This window comes from Oxyura jamaicensis, chromosome 2 (assembly GCF_011077185.1).
Source record: "Oxyura jamaicensis isolate SHBP4307 breed ruddy duck chromosome 2, BPBGC_Ojam_1.0, whole genome shotgun sequence".
In the NCBI taxonomy this organism is placed as follows: Eukaryota; Metazoa; Chordata; class Aves; order Anseriformes; family Anatidae; genus Oxyura; species Oxyura jamaicensis.
In genome coordinates, this window is record NC_048894.1 from 66,230,407 (window position 1) to 66,250,098 (window position 19,692).

Consider the following 19,692-nt stretch of genomic DNA (forward strand, 5'->3'; position numbering starts at 1 on the left):
TTTTTTTTTTTTTTTTTTTTTTTTTTTTTTTTTTTTTCTTCCTTTTTTTATTTTTTATTTTTTTAATTTTACAGGATGTGCAGAAGTCCCCTGACTTTAAAATGAGTCCAGAAAAAGCAGTTTAAAAATAGACATATTCCAAAGTCTCCAGAGAGAGAAAAAATACCAGTTTAAAAATGGCAATTTTCTTGACACCTCTTTGGCAGGGAGCACCAGAAGTCCAGAGGATGGCCCTGATGATGTCCTCTGTCTCTACTCCTGTGTGACAGAGGGCTGGGCTGCTGTGTGCGTTGGCACCACTTTTGGGACAAGTGCCCCAGTCCTGTCAGGGTGTCCCAACCCTCTGAATATCATATGCCAGCCCTGAGCCAAATCTGTTTGTCACCTCTGTGGAAGCAGGGCCAACACCAAAAAATGTGGTCACAAAGGCAGCCTCCTCTCTTCCTCCCAGTGATGTCCCTTAGGGTGTTACTGTTGGGGGAACCAGCCCTGCTCCCCAGTTTTTCCCAACATGGTCTTACTGGAACAAACTGTTCTTGTAGCAATGCCCCTTCTCACAGCAATAAACTTGGTTGGTTTTTGTTTGTTTGATTGCTGTTTTGTTGTTCTTTTCAATTCCTAGGTTTGATCAGTTTTGCCCACAGTTTTGCCCTTACCTCCTATTCAGCTTGTCTGCTTGGGAGATGAGCACCAAGATCTGTGTCCCTTGCCAAGATGAGCAGAAGAGTTGTCAGCGAGGTGCCATCTGGCACCATCAGATACCAAGGAAGATCCAGACAGAGGTGAGCAAGGGGATGGTCTTATAAGTGATGTCTTGGAGTGATAAATAGATTGAGGGTGGATGGACATGGTGGAGATTAAATGTGTTATTTTGTTCTACATCTTACTAAGCTCCGTGGGCTGTTTTCTTTCCTCTGAGTCAGAGCTGAGGAGCTTCATTCCTGTGCTGTGCTAAGCCTGACCCTGAGCTGTTGGAGCTTGGATACTGTGGTCCTAGTTTTTCTGAGCTGGGGCACAGCTGAAAGAGGGTGTTATCTCCAGACAGGGTCTCAGCAACCCCAGCTGGACAGGGTTTCTGTCCCTCTGTCCCCAGATCACTTTTCTTTCCAATCTCCCCTTCTGCTAGGAGCAAACACTTGATTTTATTGTGCTTTGCCTCTTCAAGTTCACATTTCCCCAAGAAGCCCCCAGAATCAGCATGAGAAGATGAGTTACCAAGGGGAGAAAAGGCCTTTGAGGTGCTGGTGAACACTCTTCTGCTCACCGCAGAAGATGGCAGCCCAAGATGTGGCTACTAGCTTTCATTTCAGGCACGGTACAAATTATTGCCTATATATGTCCCAATATAGAAAGCATTGACCACCAGTGCCGCTTCCATAGTATGTTACATTAAAAATGAACAGAGACCAGAAGAAAACACTGGAGAGTCTGTGTGCAGTCATCCTGTAATGGCTTACCACTACACTTAACCAGTGAACAGCCAGTGTCTGACAGTGAATTTATTTCTTCCTCTGTTTTCAGGCTGTACTTGGGAGCCTCAGCTCTTTATATTTCACATTGTAATGGCTAGTAAAATGACTGCAGACACCTCTGCATTCTGGAAACAACAACTCTTTGGGGAGTGTGGGGTATTCTTCTGGGTGATTTTTAGCCCAAGTTCTGAGACTGGATGTCTCAAGTCACAGATTTACAAGGCTGCAGTGAGGCAGTGCCAAGGTGCCTGCTCCATGTTGCTGCCCTACATGGGCAGAAGCTGGTGTTTGAACCTATGGAAGAAAGGACCACCAGTGAGCTCAGTGGAGTGCATTTGCTTTGCAAGGCTCGGTAACTTAACCTTGCACTGTATAAAAAGCTTTCTAACATGCCAATGAAGCTGTTCTTAGACTTGGGTTAGCATACACAAGCTGTTGGCATTGATATGCAGACAACTCACCTGATGCTGTTGTAACATCCTATTTAGCAGGGGCGTATGCCCCCCCTCTATACTTCTCTCATGGGAGCTAGATTTACAGAGACACCTGCTCACTGTGCCAACCACTTTTGCTGTCACTATTTAATACAGCCAGCTCCGCAAGAAGCCAGCTGGAGCCGAAGATCCATAAGGTTTTTTCATTTTAGAGAAATTAATTTCACATGCATTTTTTTGGCTTTTTCAGTGTGTATTGTTTGTCCCAATATTTTGTTTTCCCTTGCTTTCTGACATGCTGATATTTTTATATTTTTTTTATTTTAGAGTCAAATAAATAAAAATCAGGTGGTTGTAAAGCATTTTGAAAATATATATGGATCTGATTTCAGGTCTTTTGAAATAAATAGAAATTTTTATGATGGGTGAATATTTATTCTCCTTCCTAGGTTAGAGTGACCCTCCTAACAGGCTGTCCTGACCAGGCAGGGCAGGAAAGGGACAAACAGGTCCTCTGAGGGTGTATCCTTATCTGAACATAAAATCAACTTATGGTAGTAGCTGTTGTTGTATATATACTTGCAGTGCATCTCTCTTTTACAAGAGGTCTCTCTGTCTTCTTCCAAAGCTCTGATAATCTGAATTTGGTAATAAAAGCTATGAGGGAACCCCTCTACTTTTTTTTTTTTTTTTTTTCCTTTTAACCGTTTGGATAATTAAAATGGTGCCAGAGTATGACAGGATATATATTTTAAATATCCCTCTGATCTTTCTTCATGGAGAATCACTTTGTAGCAACATACATCTTTATAATTTTTAGACTTTAAACTCAAATGGAATTAAAGTGATCCAGCACAGACAGCAAATAGGTTATATAATCTAGTTGATCCTCTGTATCTTCTAGTAGATCAAGACTTTCCAGTTCTTAAGATTGAATCTACCACTCACTTGCAACTGAAAAACTTAATTTTGTTTCTTTGTCTTCTTCCTGGAAACTCAAACTAGCAAAATGAGGACCCAGGACCCATAGCCTGCAGTGTTTCTCATGGAGAGAGGCACTTGGCAGGGCTGCTGCTGAAGGGATGGAGGCAGGGGCAGGTTTGGGATCTGAAGCTGGCCATGAGCTTGATGAACTCTCCATAGGTAGCTCCTTTTGTTGTGAAAATGATTGTTTGGAATTAAGATATACAAAAGGGGAGACAATGTTCCGTGAAAGTGATGAGTAGAATGGCTTTTTTTTTTTTTAAAAAAAAAAAGCTTTATTTTCTCAGTTGCAGGTGGAAGTTGGAGCCCTTCTTGTGTGGAAATGCCTGAAGGGCCAAGTCCTGCAAACAGGACACGAGGGAGGACTCCTGTCTGAGGCCTTTGGGCAGCCTGCTCCCTGTGCTGGAGGTGGGCACCGAGCTGGTAGGGGCTTGAACCCCTTTCTCTTCCCTGCTGAGTCCTGCAGTATCTCATCTGGCTTCTTGGCACTGTTGGTTGGTTCTTGGCAAAAGGCAAGAGTTTTAGGCCTTGGGGTTTCTACATGGGTGAGTTGGCTGAGAAATCCTGTGGTGGGCGTTAAAATCTGCCTCTGAAGGCAGGACTCTGTGTGCATGGGTGGAGATACATCAGTGTGGTACTGGGATAAGTGAAAAGACATTTGGATATTGAAAAGACTCATAATTGCACTGATTTGGTGGCCTGGAAATTAAAGTGCTGACTGAGTTGCTGCTAGATAATCTGCTTTAAAAAATATTTCCTGTCTAGAGTACACTTTTAATGAGAAATTATGTTACTGCTGGTGCTTTCAAAAGAGGTTCAGGGGCTCTTCACATGCACAGCTTAGGAAAAAAAAAGCCACACACAAAATGTAATTTGCTTTGCAAGCCTAGAGGCAAAAGTAGCCCAAATATTATGAAACCACAAAGAAAATATCTGTGTTTGTGTTACAGGCATTTCCTACCTGGTGTAAATGTTCATGCCAAGAGAATGATGAGGGTGAACTTCCTAGGTTTGCTGTGGAGATGTTATTTAAAAGTAGGTCACTGCAGTACCCAAAGGTTCATTAGTAGCTGCCAGGTGTCAGATATGTCCCTGTGACCCTACCAAGGTTATGGAAACAAAGTGCAGGGTCTGAATTTTGTATTAAAAAAGAGGGATTTGCTCAGCATCAGTGTGCCTACATCATCTGTGAGTATCTCTGCTCCTTCTGTAGAAAGCCAAAAGGTGTGTTTAGTGGCCTGCTTTTCAGACCCCTGAGTTGCTTTCAGGGAATTTTCTGGGAGTAAAGCATTTTGGAGAGACCTTTTTTTAACCAGGTGAAACCAAGAATCATGAGAATAAACATGTTGCAGTCCTTTACATCCTTGGAAAACCCAGAGGAGCTTCAGAAGAGAAAACAAAGCCTCCTCTCCTTCCTTAATATCTCTCCCTGTCCCTGTGTTATAGGCACTGGCTTTGAGCTGGGTTTTTCCTGCAGTTCATTTCCAACCAATGAACCAATGCCTCACTGACTCCCATCATCTCAAATCTGGGTTGATACCCTATGTCTAAAAATTTATCCCTGGCTTTTTTTTTTTTTTTTTTTTTAATAATATTAGCTTTATAATCCCTTGGAAAAACAAAAACAAAACAGTGGCTATACGACACTGGAAAAACAAAAAAACAAAACAAAAAACAAAACAAAACAACAAAAAAAAAACAACACTCAGTGCATAATATTGGGGGGTTAAGATCAGCCATACTCATACAAGTTCACAAGAATAAAAACTTCAGGACCGAGTCCTTTAATCTGAATATATAAAGCTGTTGTGGGAAAAGAAGGCTGCCAAGTAGTCTCTATTAGAAAATCGGCTGATTGCACAAACTCAGAAAATGCCTGGCTTACAGCAGACTTTATTATCTAGGCATATTTGGGTTTGGTACTGCATCTGTCTTGCCTTGAATGGAGCATAAATGGAAATATGGTTCTGCTTGAAGCCACAGAAACCCCTAAGATTTATGTAGGCTTTAAATGTTGAGCTCTGAGTTTATCTGTTCCCATTTGAAAAGGCACCTGAATTTAAATATCTAATCTGACTTCTTTCAGTTCTTAAAAAAAAAAATAAATAAATAAGGGGTTTGAAAGAGCATCAAATATAACATTTTTAAAAATCCTCTGGATGGTTTCTGTTTTTCCTCTGTCTGACTTGCAGGATAAGCACTTAAGCTCTGCTGGATTGATTCAAAAGATAAAATTGTAATGTGTTATCCTGTATATATCTATGATTATCCCTTACTAGATGGAATGTCACACCTGCCAAAGTGTTAAACATAAAATATTTTTATATGGCATATTTTATCTGATTGAGTTCTGCAAAGCACTGAAATGGCACTCTGAACTTCCAGATGACGGTTACCATTACTGCTGGGTGAGTCATGATTTCAGAGATGAGGGAAGGATTTGGGATTTGGATTCACAAGCCTCTTATGTTCTCCCCTGCAGTCAGGGATATTTCTGGAGTGTTACAGGGAAAATCTGCTCGACTCAAATGGTTTAAATCAAATCGGAATCAAAGCATTTCCTTGTTTCTGTATGGGTATCTCATAAACTGTCTATCTGTGAACTATATGTTCACTGTCAGTTCACAACAGATAAACCATGATACTAAATACTTACAAGATGTTAATTAATGTCTATAAATGTCTAAACTCCTCTTACAACTAAGCCCTCCTAATGCTTACTCCTTTCCTCAAGCCTCTTAGGGATTTCCCCCCAGCTTCTGTTAGATCCAGCTGATCACTGTCTTAAGCAAATTTTGCTATCGTTCATTTCCTTGGGGAAAGATGAATTTTGGGAATGAACTTGGGGACAGGCACCCTCTCAGCCCACGTGTTTCAGGTCTATATTCCCAAGCGCTATTGACACTTGCATCCCTCTCACATCCCTTCTTACTCAGGAACCCTTTCCAAGGGGTTGTGCAGGTACCCCACATTAGGGTAATTTCTCTTTCTCCCTAGAGTTGGAAGTCTTGGCCCTTCACCCAGTAGTGTCAGTTCCTGGGTTAATATTAGTGGCTCATCCATCCTTGCATTGATTCTCGTGCAGGCAAGGCTGCACTGGTTCTTAGAGCTGCATGCTCAGGCACACAGGTGTTAACAGACCCCATGGAACTAACAGGGTGAAGTCCTGCCAGAAAATGCAATGAGCTTTTCAACTTCATAGGAGTATGGAGGCAAACAAAAGGAGGAGCATGAAAACCCAATTTACTTTTCGATTCTAATGGCAGGGAATGAGTATGTGTGATCTGTGTCAGCTTGCTACACAATTGTTTTCTGAGTTTACCTGTTGGTCCTTGCATGGAAATGTGATATTTCTGGTCTAGAGAGCTCATATTTTCTGAGCCATTAAATAGAGTCAGCATTAATAAAGCTCTTAAGACATCAGTTCAATAAACATCAGGCTGTTCTTAGGGTAGCATATGTTCCTTCTATAAATATGCATCAAACTTTAATTCTTGTGGTGCAGATCAGTCCTTCAAAGTTATCTATTTTCCATGCAGCTGCTTAGAATTTTGTGTGTATTCAAGTGAATCTTGCATTGAATTCAATGCTGGAGATGATGATAAGCTTCATTAATATCTTTACAAAGTAACCTAACTGCAATAGTCTGTCCACTGTGGTCTAGAGAGCTTTACTCCAAAGATGTATTTATCCTGCAGTGAATGGCTCTGGCAGTACTTACGAGTGATGTGGATGCGATAAGGCACTTGCTAATGATGTTTTCTCATAATGTCTATTTATCACTCAGAGGGAAGCTGCAGGGAATGAGAAACATCCCCTGTTTCATTATCTCATTGTCCTGCCTTGGACCTCTCCCATGTCGGGAGCTCCTTGTTCTTCATCCTCCACCAGTCTTTTCCTTTGCAAAGGGAAAAGTGCACCTCCAGTTCTTAGGCAAAATGACAGCTGAGATACTTGTGAATGGCAACAGCACTGCATCTGTGCAGAACATTACTCCCAGTCCTCCTCCATTTCCTCCTTTTACTCCCATGTCTTCCTCTCCTCCCATGTTGGTGTTCGTGTTGTGCAGTCAGCTGACACAGCCTTCTGGGTTGCATTTTAACTGCTGCAGGCAGAGGTGCTATGCTTTTTGGAAGTTACACTTTCTGGGAAACATAAGCAACTTGTTGATTCTCTTCTTTGCCAAAATCCCATAAAAAGTGTAAATAAACTTTTTGTGTATTTATTGGATGTGATGGAGTACTGGCTTGTTTGAAATAGAGAAAACAGATTGTTTGCCTTTTTATTTATTTGTTTTCTCTTGGTTGAGTAGGTGAGAACCTGCATGTCTACCTCAGACCTGAACTGAGCCTGAATACAGTACTTGAAAGAGTGACTGAGTAGTTCAGGTATTCACCAGGAGAAAAGGGAGCCCTTTCACTGCTAAGTTGCTTTCCAGCCCCCAGCCTAAGTTAATATTAATTAAGGGCCTAATCTAAAAGCCAATGAAAATCAATGAACATTTTCTATGACTAAAACAGAGAGGACCTTCTAGAAAACTACCTACTTTTTCACTGCTCAGATGAAATAAGGTGTGTTTGTGTGAGCTGCTGGATAGGGACCTTACCTCTGGGGTGTGTGGCATCTTCCCTGGTCACGAGAGCCATCTCTCCCCATCTGTCTACTTCCAGGACCTAAACAAACTTGCCTTGAGACTCTGCCCCTTTAATGCATACCCGTGTATTTTGAAGAGTGGTGATAATGTGTTTTCCTTGCAGCTGAGGTCAGGATGTGCTGTAGACACTGGATCAGTTCATATCCTTCTGAGGCTCTTATAACAGATGGTTTAATGCCAACCTGCATAGGAAGGAAACACCTTCATTATATCTGCACTCTCTTGAATCTGCCCCATCTCTGCCCCTAGGATGTCCATTCATCATTAATGCATTGTGCGCACTTGTCTGCAGGGAGACCAGTGCGCTGTCCATTGACAGAGAAATTTAACCATTAGGAAAATCTGTGTTTGACAGGAAGCCAATTTGATCTGTTGAAATGAGTACTTGCAGAATGTACAACGGCTTGAATTTTGACCTTGCTATAAATTACAATTTATTACATGGTGAGGTGTGCTATGGAATATATCTGAGCTACCCACAGTCAGCTGGGAGTGTTTCTTCACAATCTCTTCTTCTTGGACATAGGGATTTTCAACATATATTTTTCATTGCAGTTGATACCCTATTAATGTGATGACAAACCTTGGTGACTGTAATTTAGCACTGGCTCTGAAGTGAGGTAACCAATTTGCTTACCTAATGATATAATTGATAGGCACAGAAATGTGCAAGGGCAAATCAGTGTTTTTCTGCTTACTGCTGGCAAGAAACACAGTGATGTAGCTGGGTGAATTATGTGAACTGCCTGTTGTGTGACTTGAGAGTCATTAAAGTTTTTTTTTTTTTTAAAAAAAAAAAGAATCACACATATTCTGGGGGAGAATGCCAAAGTGTTTTGGAGGACAGAGCAATGTTGCTAATCAATTGTCATTGGCAAAATACCATGTTGTGTTTCTTATGATAGACTTGCAGTGTGCACACATATATTTTTTCCCTACCACGTCTGTGGTTAGTTAGAGGCCTGTGGGAAACTTAGATGGGTTTCCCAGTGCTGAGACTTTTCTCAGTAGTAGCCCGACCAGCACTCAGGGCTTTTATTGTTTTTCAGGGACGTTCCTGTTCACTTGAAAGCATTAACAACATTGCTCAGGAAATACAGAAAATATATAAAAAGCCTTTTTATCCCTTTCTCTGCTAAATCAGTAGGAGGAAATGATGCTTTCTCACTGTCCAAACCAGTCCAACACTCATTGTACTCTGGGAGGGCCTTGCTCACTTCAGTTGCAGGTGTTAGTGATGGTCTTTAGTCCCATCATTTTGTTGGTCATTTCATCAAACCAGTCTTTCCAATTAACTAGTGCCAAGTCTATGCCCAGGGAAGCTGGCAAGCTCTGTGTACCTGCAGTTCCCACGGCATGCTGTGGTGGCTGTGGTCACTCTGACCACCGCCAAGTCAGAGCCAGCCTTACCCAAATGAAGCCATCACTTCTTGTCACGTTTCTGTGCTTTTCCAGCCTGCTCTGATATTCTCCAAAGGCAGAGATGTTCTGCAAAGTTTGCAATGTATTTGGGAATCTAGTCTGAAGAGCATCAACATCTATTCTGAAATCAGTGTTACTTAAGCATGTTCTAACTTTAGTTGCTTATTTATGACACTTTATTTAATAAGCACACATTCCTGAACAGTACAATTTTCTGCTATCTTACATTAATAGACTATGATAACTTCAGGGGTATAGGGTAGCAAAAAGGAAGCATTTTTCACCTGAAAAATCATTACTCTCAGCAAAAGGAGTAACTAGTGCATTTTAAAATTTATTTGGGCAGATTCATGATTGTCCAACACAGGTATTTTACAGCAATTTTATTGTTTTGCATTGCTATTCTTTCAATTAGAGGTAGATTGCTGAAACTTAGGACAGTTCTTTTGGTACTGATCAGATTGAGTTCTAAAAGGTTAAGGTCTCCTGGGAGGGTGGGCACTGGGGAAAGGAAGCAGGGAGTTTTTCTCACTGGGTAGGTGAGAAAAAAATGAGTCGATGAGTCTACTGGGCTTTAACTCTAGTTGACTCACTTCAAACTGGGGATAAACTAGGCTGAGAAATATTGTGCATGGCTATATATCTATATTGCAAAGTGTCATTATTTTTATTCACTGTCATAGTAAAGACAGTATCATTGAAGATCATGCCATTAACTGTGCAGGACAGGGCAGAAGAGTCCTGTATCTTGTAAGGTTTGGATAGGGAATGCAGCCTCTGTGTAACTGGAAATTGCACTGTGCAATGTGGGGAAAGTTCAAGTGTGGGCTGAACTTTCACTTCTATAAAGACATCGTTCTTTTGTGTTCAGTACTTATTTCTATTTATTGATCTCATCTGCAATGAGTTTAGAGGTTTTTCATTTACCATTTAATATCTTTTTTTTTTTTTTTTTTTTTTCTTAAACTGAATTTTGTGAAACTTAATATATCCTAATGTGTTGTTGGTCATTCCCACCCATCTTTTTCCTAAGAAGTCTGTCTCTAGCTTCCATGGTGGAGCTTTTACCTTTAGTGGAGATGAACTATGAAAAATGTGAGTAAACCGTGGGACAGATTTCCACTAAGATGTGTGATATGGGGATGTCGTTGTGGGATGTCGTTGTGGGAGTCTATTATAGACCACCTGGCTATTATAGACCACCTGGCATCGACAACGCCAATGAATTATTCTTTGCAGAACTGAGAAATGCCTCGAGATCAACTCCCCTTGTCCTTATGGGGGACTTCAATTTGCCAGACATCAACTGGGATCACCACACAGCTGACACGAGCAAGTCCAGGAGGTTCATAAAGCACCTTGATGATAACTTCCTGGTGCAGGTGCTAAGGGAGTCAACTAGGAATGGTGCCCTCTTAGATCTGTTGCTGGAGAACAGAGAGGGTCTTGTGGGAGACGTGGCAATTGGCGGCCATCTCGGTCATAGTGACCATGAAGTGGTTGAGTTTAGAATTTATGGTGACTGAAGGAAAACTGCCACCAAAACTTCAGCCCTGGATATGGGGAGAGCGGACTTCAGGCTGCTCAGGGAACTAGTCAGCAAGGTCCCCTGGGAAACTGCTTTTGAAGGCACTGGCGTCCATCAGTGCTGGTCAGTCTTTAAGCACTGCCTCCTAAAAGCACAGGATCAGGCAATTTCAAAATATCGGAAGTCAGGCAGGCGGGACAGCAGGCTGGCCTGCCTGACCAGGGATCTTCTACTGGAGCTTAGGCGAAAAAACAAAGTGTACGGCTGCTGGAAGGAAGGTCGGGCAACAAGGAAGGAATACAGGGATGCTGTTCGTGTTTGTAGGGAGAATATTCATGTGGCCAAAGCCCAACTAGAGTTGAAGCTGGCCATGTCTGTGGGAGACAATAAAAAGTTTTTTTTCAGATATGTGAACAGAAAAAGAACCAAAGAAAACATAGGTCCTCTACTTGATGGGGAAGGTCTCCTCACAGACAATGACGTAGGCAAAGCTGAGATGTTTAATGCCTTCATCACCTCCATCGTCAATACTGATGATGGGCTTTGGGACCCAGGGTGCCCTGTGCTGGAGGACCTTGATGGTGGGAATAACAAACTCCCAACCGACCCTGAACGTGTGTGGGATTTGTTACTCCACCTGGATCCATACAAGTCCATGGGTCCTGATGGGATTCATCCCAGAGTCCTTAAAGAGCTGGCTGATGTCATCGCGGGACCTTTCTCAATTATTTTTCAACAATCTTGGGAATCTGGAGAGGTCCTGGTAGACTGGAAGCTGGCCCAGTAGACTGGAAGCTGGAGGATGTGCCAATTTTCAAGAAGGGTAAGAAAGAAGACCCTTGCAACTACAGGCCTGTCAGTCTCACGTCAGTGCCTGGTAAGATTACGGAGAAGATGATTCTTGAGGCTATTGAAGCGCACCTGGGGGACAATGCAGTCATTGGTCCCAGCCAACATGAGTTCGTGAGGGGCAGGTCCTGCCTAACAAATCTGATTTCCTTTTATGATAAGATCATCCATCTAATTCACCAAGGGAAACCAGCTGATGTGATCTTTTTGGACTTCAGCAAGGCTTCTGACATGGTTTCCCATAGGTTCCCACTGGACAAAATGTCCTGCATACAGCTAGACAAAAACATCATATGATGGGTGAGCAATTGGCTGACGGGCAGGGCTCAAAGGGTTGTGGTAAATGGGGCCACATCTGGCTGGCAGCAGGTCTCTAGTGGGGTCCCTCAAGGCTCTATCTTAGGGCCAGTCCTCTTCAATGTCTTTATAAATGATTTGGATGTAGGGCTGGAGGGTGTTTTGAGCAAATTTGCCAATGACACCAAACTTGGAGGAGTTGTAGACTTTGACGAGGTTGGAAAGGCCATGCAGAGAGATCTGGACAGATTGGAAAACTGGGTGATCACCAGTTGCATGAAGTTTAACAAAAGCAAGTGGGGGTCCTGCACCTGGGACGAGGCAACCCTGGCCGTACATATAGACTGGGTGACGAGACGCTGGAGTGCAGCCCCACAGAGAGGGATCTGGGGGTTGTGGTTGACAGCAAGCTGAATGTGAGCCAGCAGTGTGCCCTGACAACCAGGAAGGCCAACCGTATCCTGGGGTGCATCAAGCACGACATCACTAGTAGGGCAAGTGAAGTGATCCTCCTGCTCTACTCTGCGCTGGTGCGGCCTCACCTCGAGTACTGTGTGGAGTTCTGGGCGCCACAGTACAAAAAGGATGGGAAACTGTTGGAGAATGTCCAGAGGAGGGTGATGAAGATGGTGAAGGGCCTGGAGGGGATGACGTATGAAGAGTGGCTGAGGTCACTTGGCCCGTTCAGCCTAGAGAAGAGGAGGCTGAGGGGGGACCTCATCATGATCTACAACTTCCTCGTGAGGGGGAGTGGAGAGGCGGGTGACCTATTCTCCATAAACACCAGTGATAGGACCCGCGGGAACGGGGTGAAGCTGAGGCAGGGGAAGTTTAGACTAGATATCAAGAGGAGATTTTTTACTGAGAGGGTGGTTGCGCACTGGAACAGGTTCCCCAGTGAAGTAGTCACTGCACCATGCCTGTCTGAATTTAAGAAACGTTTGGACTGTGCACTAAGTCACATGGTCTAAACTTTTGGGTAGACCTGCATGGTGCAAGGAGTTGGACTTGACGATCCTTATGGGTCCCTTCCAACTCAGAATATTCTATGATTCTATGATTCTATGATACACTCTTTAAACACGTGGTGGTACAAGCTGGAGACTGCTACATTTCAGAACATTTTAATGTGAAGATAGCAAGTCCATTAAGACTGGAGAGGGGTTAGATGCTTAAATGAGTTTCTCTGTGTCTGTGGGACCTTCACAGTTCCCTTCCACCTTCTCTGTTAGAACACAGAGAATCCTGATATATTGGTACAAAGCAGAAGCATGCTGTTGAAACAATGCTCTTGCCTATCTTCTCCAAGGTTGTCACAAACCCCAGCAAACTTTTTGGAGACATTGGTTATAATTACCTCCATCTGACTGGAGTGGAGAGTTAGGTGTAGCATCAACTTTGCTTAAACTGCAGTCTTTTCTAAAGTTAACAGGTATGCCACCAGATGATCTTCCTGAGATAATGGCTACTCAGTTAGACTCTCTGTGGCTGAAAACTAACAGCTGGGAGAGAATAAAGTCAAAGACACATGAGTGTTAGCAAGAAGAAACAGCACTGCTTTAGTATCAGACCTTCCCAAAGATGCGCTTGAAGGTACTTGGAAAAATTTCCTGCTTTGTCCCTTCCAGACTAACCTGGGGGACTTCACAATGAATGGAGCAAAACACCTGTCTGGGGGCAAGCAGTCACCTGCAGTTTCCTTTACACCTCCTTCTAATCTCCTTTGTGGCTCTTGATTAACTAGCTATTGTGCTGATCTTCTCTCCTGTTTGGCTAGACTGAATTGAACCTGTAGCTATTTTTAGAATACTCCCTTGAGTATTCTAAAATACTGCCTAGAATACTCCCTTGAGTATTCTATTTCAGTTGGAAGCTGCCTGTTAGCCTTGTATTAAGTCATTAGCCTTGTATGGAAGTCAGGCCCAATTATACGCATTTGGGGGAGAATTTGTTTCCTCTTAACTCATAATGAATCCTGACATTTCCCAGGGTCTGGCTTGTCTGTTTATTCAATAACACACTACCCATCACACTAAGGAGAGAAATGGAAAAAATCCCTAAGCCTGCTCAATGGCTGTCATCTGTCTTCTGTTTAAGCAGCTAAGGTTAACAAAGCACATGTAGTAAGCAAGCAGATATGACTATCAAAGTATACAGGTTTCACCCTTCGGCAGGAGGAGCACTTCAGCTGCAGTAGTCAACGTGAACATGCAAAAGAGAACTCCCATGCTGCTTGCACTTGGTGTGGGGTTAAAGAGTGCTGTTGTTCTGGTCACACTGGTTTGCCTCTATAGGGACTATTCTCCGAGGAGGGCACAGGCTTGTGGGGAGCATGTCTGGGTGCTGGATCTCCTAGGGCCAGTGAAGTACTGTTGTGGGTGGAGATGGCCATTTACCTTTATGCTATGGGGCTGTGGTGCCAGCAGGGGAACTGGATTTCTGCACATTTTTTTGCAAGAGAAGTGTCGTGGAAAGTTAAAACTATCTTGGGTAGGATGTCAGTGTATAAGCCACACAGGCTCTTTTGAAAATTTCATCCTCTAGCCTTTGGCCATGGTAGCTCTGAGCCCATTTTTTCTCTCATTGTTTTAATCCCTATGTGAAGATGAGGCAGCTGCCAGCTGTTAAATTACTGGAACAAAGGCAAGTTTTCTAAAGTGTTTTATGTAACACTTGTTCCCTTTAATTTGATGAATGATTCATTAATGTCTCTGTTTGAGATAATTATTGCAAGGGCTCTGACCTTTTTCATTATTTGAATGAACACAAAACATTACAAAGAACTCTAGAAGGACCTAATTCCTGCCCAGCAAAAGAGGCGATGTTCTCATGCACTAAACAGCAAAAAACATATTTGCCTCCTGAGTTGCAGAGCAACATAGTCTTCCCAGATGTATATTTAAGAACCTGATGCATTTTGGTTGTTTTTCAGAAAAGGTCTCCAGTCATTGCTTCCTAGTTAGCTTGTCTGGGTATTTGTTGGCTGCTCCTGCCTCTGCTAGGCAAACTATAGGCCTGTTAGTTTGACCTCAGTGCCAGGGAAGCTCATGGAGTAGATTATCTTGAGCGTCATCATGTGACACTTGCAGGGCCACCAGGCGATCAGGCCCAGCCAGCATGGGTTTATGAAAGGCAGGTCCTGCTTGACTAACCTGATCTCCTTCTATGACAAGGTGACACACTTAGTGGGTGAGGGAAAGCCTGTGGATATGGTCTACCTTGACTTCAGTAAGGCTTTTGACACCATTTCCCACAGCATTCTCCTCAAGAAACTGGCTGTTCGTGGCTTGAACTGGTGTACGCTTTGTTGGGTTAAGAGCTGGCTGGATGGTCAGGCCCAAAGAGTTGTGGTGAATGGAGTTAAATCCAGTTGGAGGCCAGTCACTAGTGGAGTCCACCAGGGCTCAGTACTAGGGCCAGTTCTCTTTAACATCTTTATCGATGATCTGGATGAAGGGATTGAGTGCACCCTCAGTAAGCTTGCAGACGACACCAAGTTAGGTGCGTGTGTCAATCTGCTGGAGGGCAGGAAGGCTCTGCAGGAAGACCTGGATAGGCTGGATCCATGGGCTGAGGCCAACTGTATGAAGTTCGACAAGGCCAAGTGCCGGGTCCTGCACCTGGGGCACAACAACCCCAAGCAGCGCTACAGGCTGGGAGATGAGGGATTAGAAAGCTGCCTGGCAGAGAAGGACCTGGGAGTTTTGGTTGGTAGTCGGCTGAATATGAGCCAGCAGTGTGCTCAGGTGGCCAAGAAGGCCAACAGCATCCTGGCTTGCATAAGAAACAGTGTGGCCAGCAAGGCTAGGGAAGTGATCGTCCCCCTGTACTCAGCTCTGGTGAGACCGCACCTCGAGTACTGTGTTCAGTTTTGGGCCCCTCACTACAAGAAGGACATGGAGGTGCTTGAGCGAGTCCAGAGAAGGGCTACGAAGCTGGTGAGGAGTCTGGAGAACAAGTCTTAGGAGGAGCGGCTGAGTGAGCTGGGACTGTTTAGCCTGGAGAAGAGGAGGCTCAGGGGTGACCTTATCGCACTCTACATGTACCTTTAAAGGAGGCTGTAGTGAGGTGGGGGTTGGTCTATTCTCCCACATGCCTGGTGACAGGAGAAGGGGGAATGGGCCGGGGGCAGTTTAGTTTGGATATTAGGAAGAACTTCTTTACTGAACGGGTTGTTAGGCATTGGAATAGGCTGCCCAGGGAAGTGGTTGAGTCACCATCCCTGGAGGTCTTTAAAAGACATTTAGATCTAGAGCTCAGTGATATGGTTTAGTGGAGGACTTGTTAGCATTAGGTCAGAGGTTGGACTCGGTGATCTTGGAGGCCTCTTCCAACCTAGATAATTCTGTGATTCTAATGTGTGACCATCAGAGCCTATTCCCATACTTTCTCCCTAACTTGCTTTCCAGTTCCGGGAACAAACGTTTGCCCTGTGGAACGCAATGATGGGATCTGTGTTACCCCAAAAACTGTGAGCATGAAAGGCCTGACAGCCATGTGGTCTGCGTGGGAGAGTGAAAAGGGACTGATCAGGCACAGAGGAAGAGAGAAGGGGGAGCTAAAAGAATCAAGCAAGAAGAGGTAAGTGGTGGTGGTGAGTACGTTGATTTCACCTGAGAAGTTGTCACAGGAACACCTGAAACAGGAATCTCTCTTCATGGTGTTGATTGGGTCCTTATTCCTCTTATGAGAGTTATATGAATAGGCCACCCAATAAGAATGATGCTCTCCAAAGGTGCTGTGGTTTACCCTTATTTTTGTTTCCCACGCTTGCAACTGCATGCACTGCTGTCCTTTTTCACTGCCCTCTGTGCCAGCTGTTATCGTGATGGGCAGCATAGTGTTTCCAAACATCTTAACGTGCCAGGCCGGTCCAGTGATGCTATCCAGGGCCATCTAGAGGAAGATAGCTTGCTCTGCTTGGAATATCTGAGCACAGAAAGAAAATAATCTCTGCTCTGCTCTTTTAAACCTGAGCTGGGACTCTTTATTGTCAGTCTTTGTTTTGTCTGATGGCTTCTGTGCTTCCATAGGAATCACAGGGGGAGCACAGACATATGCTTCAAGCATGATATCCCTTCCAGTGTCCTGGATATTTCTTGACAGTTCAGGTTTAATTTTACTGTGTATATGAACAGTTAGAAATGTTTTGAAACATTAGTGTCCTAGCCATTTGGAAAAATGTGAGATGACGGCATCACTGTACAAAATCTTAATTGAGAATAGTATTTTCTAATCTGCTGCACAATTTCTTTCACCTGAAAATTTTCCTCTTGCTCTCCAATGAGTTTCTTATTTAATATAAGTTCTGAGTCACAGACTAGAAGGCTAGAGGGGCCATTAGAACAGCTAGCCTAAACCCAATTACAGTGAAATATTCCTTGAAAGTATTGTTTTTGAGTACTGAAGCCTCAGATGGCAACATTGTTTTCCTGAAAACAGAAAACCTTTATCAACGTTTCTAAACTTCTATTGCTGATTTTGCACAACTGAACTTTCCAGAATTTTTCTAGCTAAAGCAAGTGTCCAATGGGTTGCTGTCATTGCTTCGCAGAGAGCCTGGATATAGAGTGTCGGTAAGTGATAATTTAATAAGCGTTTGTCAGTCTTCACAAATTTCTATCATGATAAGTTGTTTTTAAACTTGCCTTATAACTGTGTAGTATAACACATAGATATGTTACTGATATAACACCTTTTTAGAAGATCTGCTAGTGGTTTTAATAATTCATAAATGTAAATTCAATGTTAAATGTAATCTTACTACATTCAGTGTCATGAAAGCTATAGAGAACAGTATTGTCTCATTTTATTGGATGCTTTCTGCTCCAGGATTGAGCAGCACTGCCACAGGTGACTGGGAGTGAGGTATGAGGACTCTGGGGGGAGTTTAATGCCAGGTTTACCACTTATCTGTCATGTAAACAGTAAACAGTGATTGCACTCATACATCAGTGATGATGAAGGTTCACAGCATGCAGCTCTTCCTTAAATTGCATGAGTGGTATTGCTGAAACAAACCCTGTGTACTCCTTGGATTGAGGAAATGGGCTTCATGGAGGGCAGAGCATGGCGGCCTTGCTGATACAGCCACAGTGAGAGGGCTTTGGCACCAACCGGCAAAATCCCTGGGTAAATCCCAGGGATTGGTGTACCTGGGGATCAGCTGTGGGAGCACCAGGAGCATCAGTGGGACCACAGAGCTGTGGGATAAAAGTGACTCCTGTGGAAGGAGACGGTAAGCTCCATCATGTGGAAATGAGGGGAGACTGAAAGAGTTTAAGAGTTAGGGTATGGCTCATAGAGGAGCACTGTGCACACATAGTGGCTATCACCATGCATTGTATGCTAGGTGATCTGAGGAGAAAAATACTTCCAGGAGATTGATTTCACTTAAACCTACCTTTCTTCTTTTCTGCTGGACTGAGTAATGCTGAACAGGGTTCAGGTACAGCAAATATCTTCCTCTCTTGCCTTCTTAAGCATGATATTTATGCCCAACAGCAGTGGAGTTGCAGTTTCCTGATGCAAAGGGATGTGGTGGGGAGGAGGAAGGGCTTGCTCCACCTAGTGAAAGGGCTCTGCAAGACAGCCCTGCCCTGCTTGGCCTTGTTCATTTTATTTTATTTTATTTTATTTTATTTTATTTTATTTTATTTTATTTTATTATTTCATTTCATTTCATTTCATTTTTATTTGCTTTTATTTTTTTCAGCAACTGAATGTTAAAAGTCATGTACATTTATTTTTTGTTCAAAAGCTCAGATGGTTCAACCTAAACTCAAAGCATTGTTGGAATGCTGCTCTTGTGCTACAATAGAGCTGTCATTGCTCCAGACTCCTCCCCAGCACAGTGGCTGCTGTTTCCCAAAGGTGCTGTGTAATTGTCATGATCTCATGTCCCTTCAGACCAGCAAGAAACACTGTAGTGTAGTACACTGTAGTACAGGAACTGTAGCTTGACCCAGAAAGCCCAGGCTCTGGGAGAAAATGAAGATACAAGATACCCAAAGCACAGTTTCTCCTAGGCATTTTGTGGCATTGCAGTTAGTGGTTTAAAAGAAAACTAAGCAAAGCAAAACCACAAAACAGAACCTTATTATTAATACTTTTTTTAGCAGAAGGTCATAGTCATGTTCATAAGCAAGGATACCACATTGCCAGATGTGTGGAGCTGGTGATTTGGCTTGCAATGGGTTAAATCCCAGATTTCCCTATGCCAGTCACCTGCATTAAATGAAAACCAAGTGCCCTTACTACAGTGGTGAGGACTGTTGGGGAGTTGCTGCAATGGTTTGTCACCATTGGTGTTTCATCCAGAATTGGCATAAGGGTTATCACACAAACGGATTGAATACACACCGTGCTTGCAGTCAAGCCTCCTTGGGACCATGAGGCTGTGAGAGGTAAATGTGCATTGGGCTTTTTATTTCCTAGGAGATATTTCCTGGGCAGCTGTCCTAGGAAGCTTCTGCTCTGCACTCCCCATGTTTGCAGCTCTTGCTGAGATTATTTGTTTTATGGCTGAGGTTCAGCCGTATTTTTGTCAACACATGTGCTTCAAATGCATTTAAATGGTTTTGAAGGTTTTGTTTAGCTGCTCACTGTACCTTTTTTTTATTTTTTCTCTTGGTTTGTCTGCAGAGAATACCAAAGGGAGATAACAAGTCCTGAGATGAGGTGGGAGTGAAATGTATTTGATTATATGACCACTTAAAGGATTTATCTCTAAAGGAAAATCATCCTTAGTTTATCTATAAAAAACAACTCTCAAAGTTGCACAAGTTTTTTGAGGGGTTCCTTTGAGCATTTGTCCTACTTAGTTAGGCAAAATCATACTGTTCACTACTAAGTGCAACAATAGACAGAGACAATTAGTGACAGGTTCTAGCATGGTGGGAAGTGGAATCACATCAGAAAGTAAAATACATCTTTATTCATAAGTGGTGTGCCTGAATCTCATAGAAATGATAGTTTCCTTAGTATTTTGCAATACCAGAGTTGTGAGAGTTTTGAGATGGATGAAATATCATTTCTTAGAGCTGTCTGCAA

At 43.1% G+C, this 19,692-nt stretch overlaps 2 long non-coding RNA genes across 2 annotated transcripts in view; one reads left to right on the top strand and one right to left on the bottom strand.

Annotated features, from left to right (window-relative positions):
- LOC118162503 overlaps nt 1-16,636 on the bottom strand; it is a 26,324-nt gene extending 9,688 nt beyond the window's left edge. Inside the window, exons 1-3 of the long non-coding RNA XR_004748486.1 lie at nt 16,625-16,636; nt 12,120-12,126; nt 6,129-6,136 (exon numbers count right to left, since the gene is read on the bottom strand). This is a non-coding gene — a long non-coding RNA (uncharacterized LOC118162503). The remainder of the gene's footprint in view (nt 1-6,128; nt 6,137-12,119; nt 12,127-16,624) is intronic.
- LOC118162502 overlaps nt 11,110-19,692 on the top strand; it is a 22,175-nt gene continuing 13,592 nt past the window's right edge. The window contains exons 1-3 of the long non-coding RNA XR_004748485.1: nt 11,110-11,121; nt 12,051-12,056; nt 19,037-19,046. This is a non-coding gene — a long non-coding RNA (uncharacterized LOC118162502). The remainder of the gene's footprint in view (nt 11,122-12,050; nt 12,057-19,036; nt 19,047-19,692) is intronic.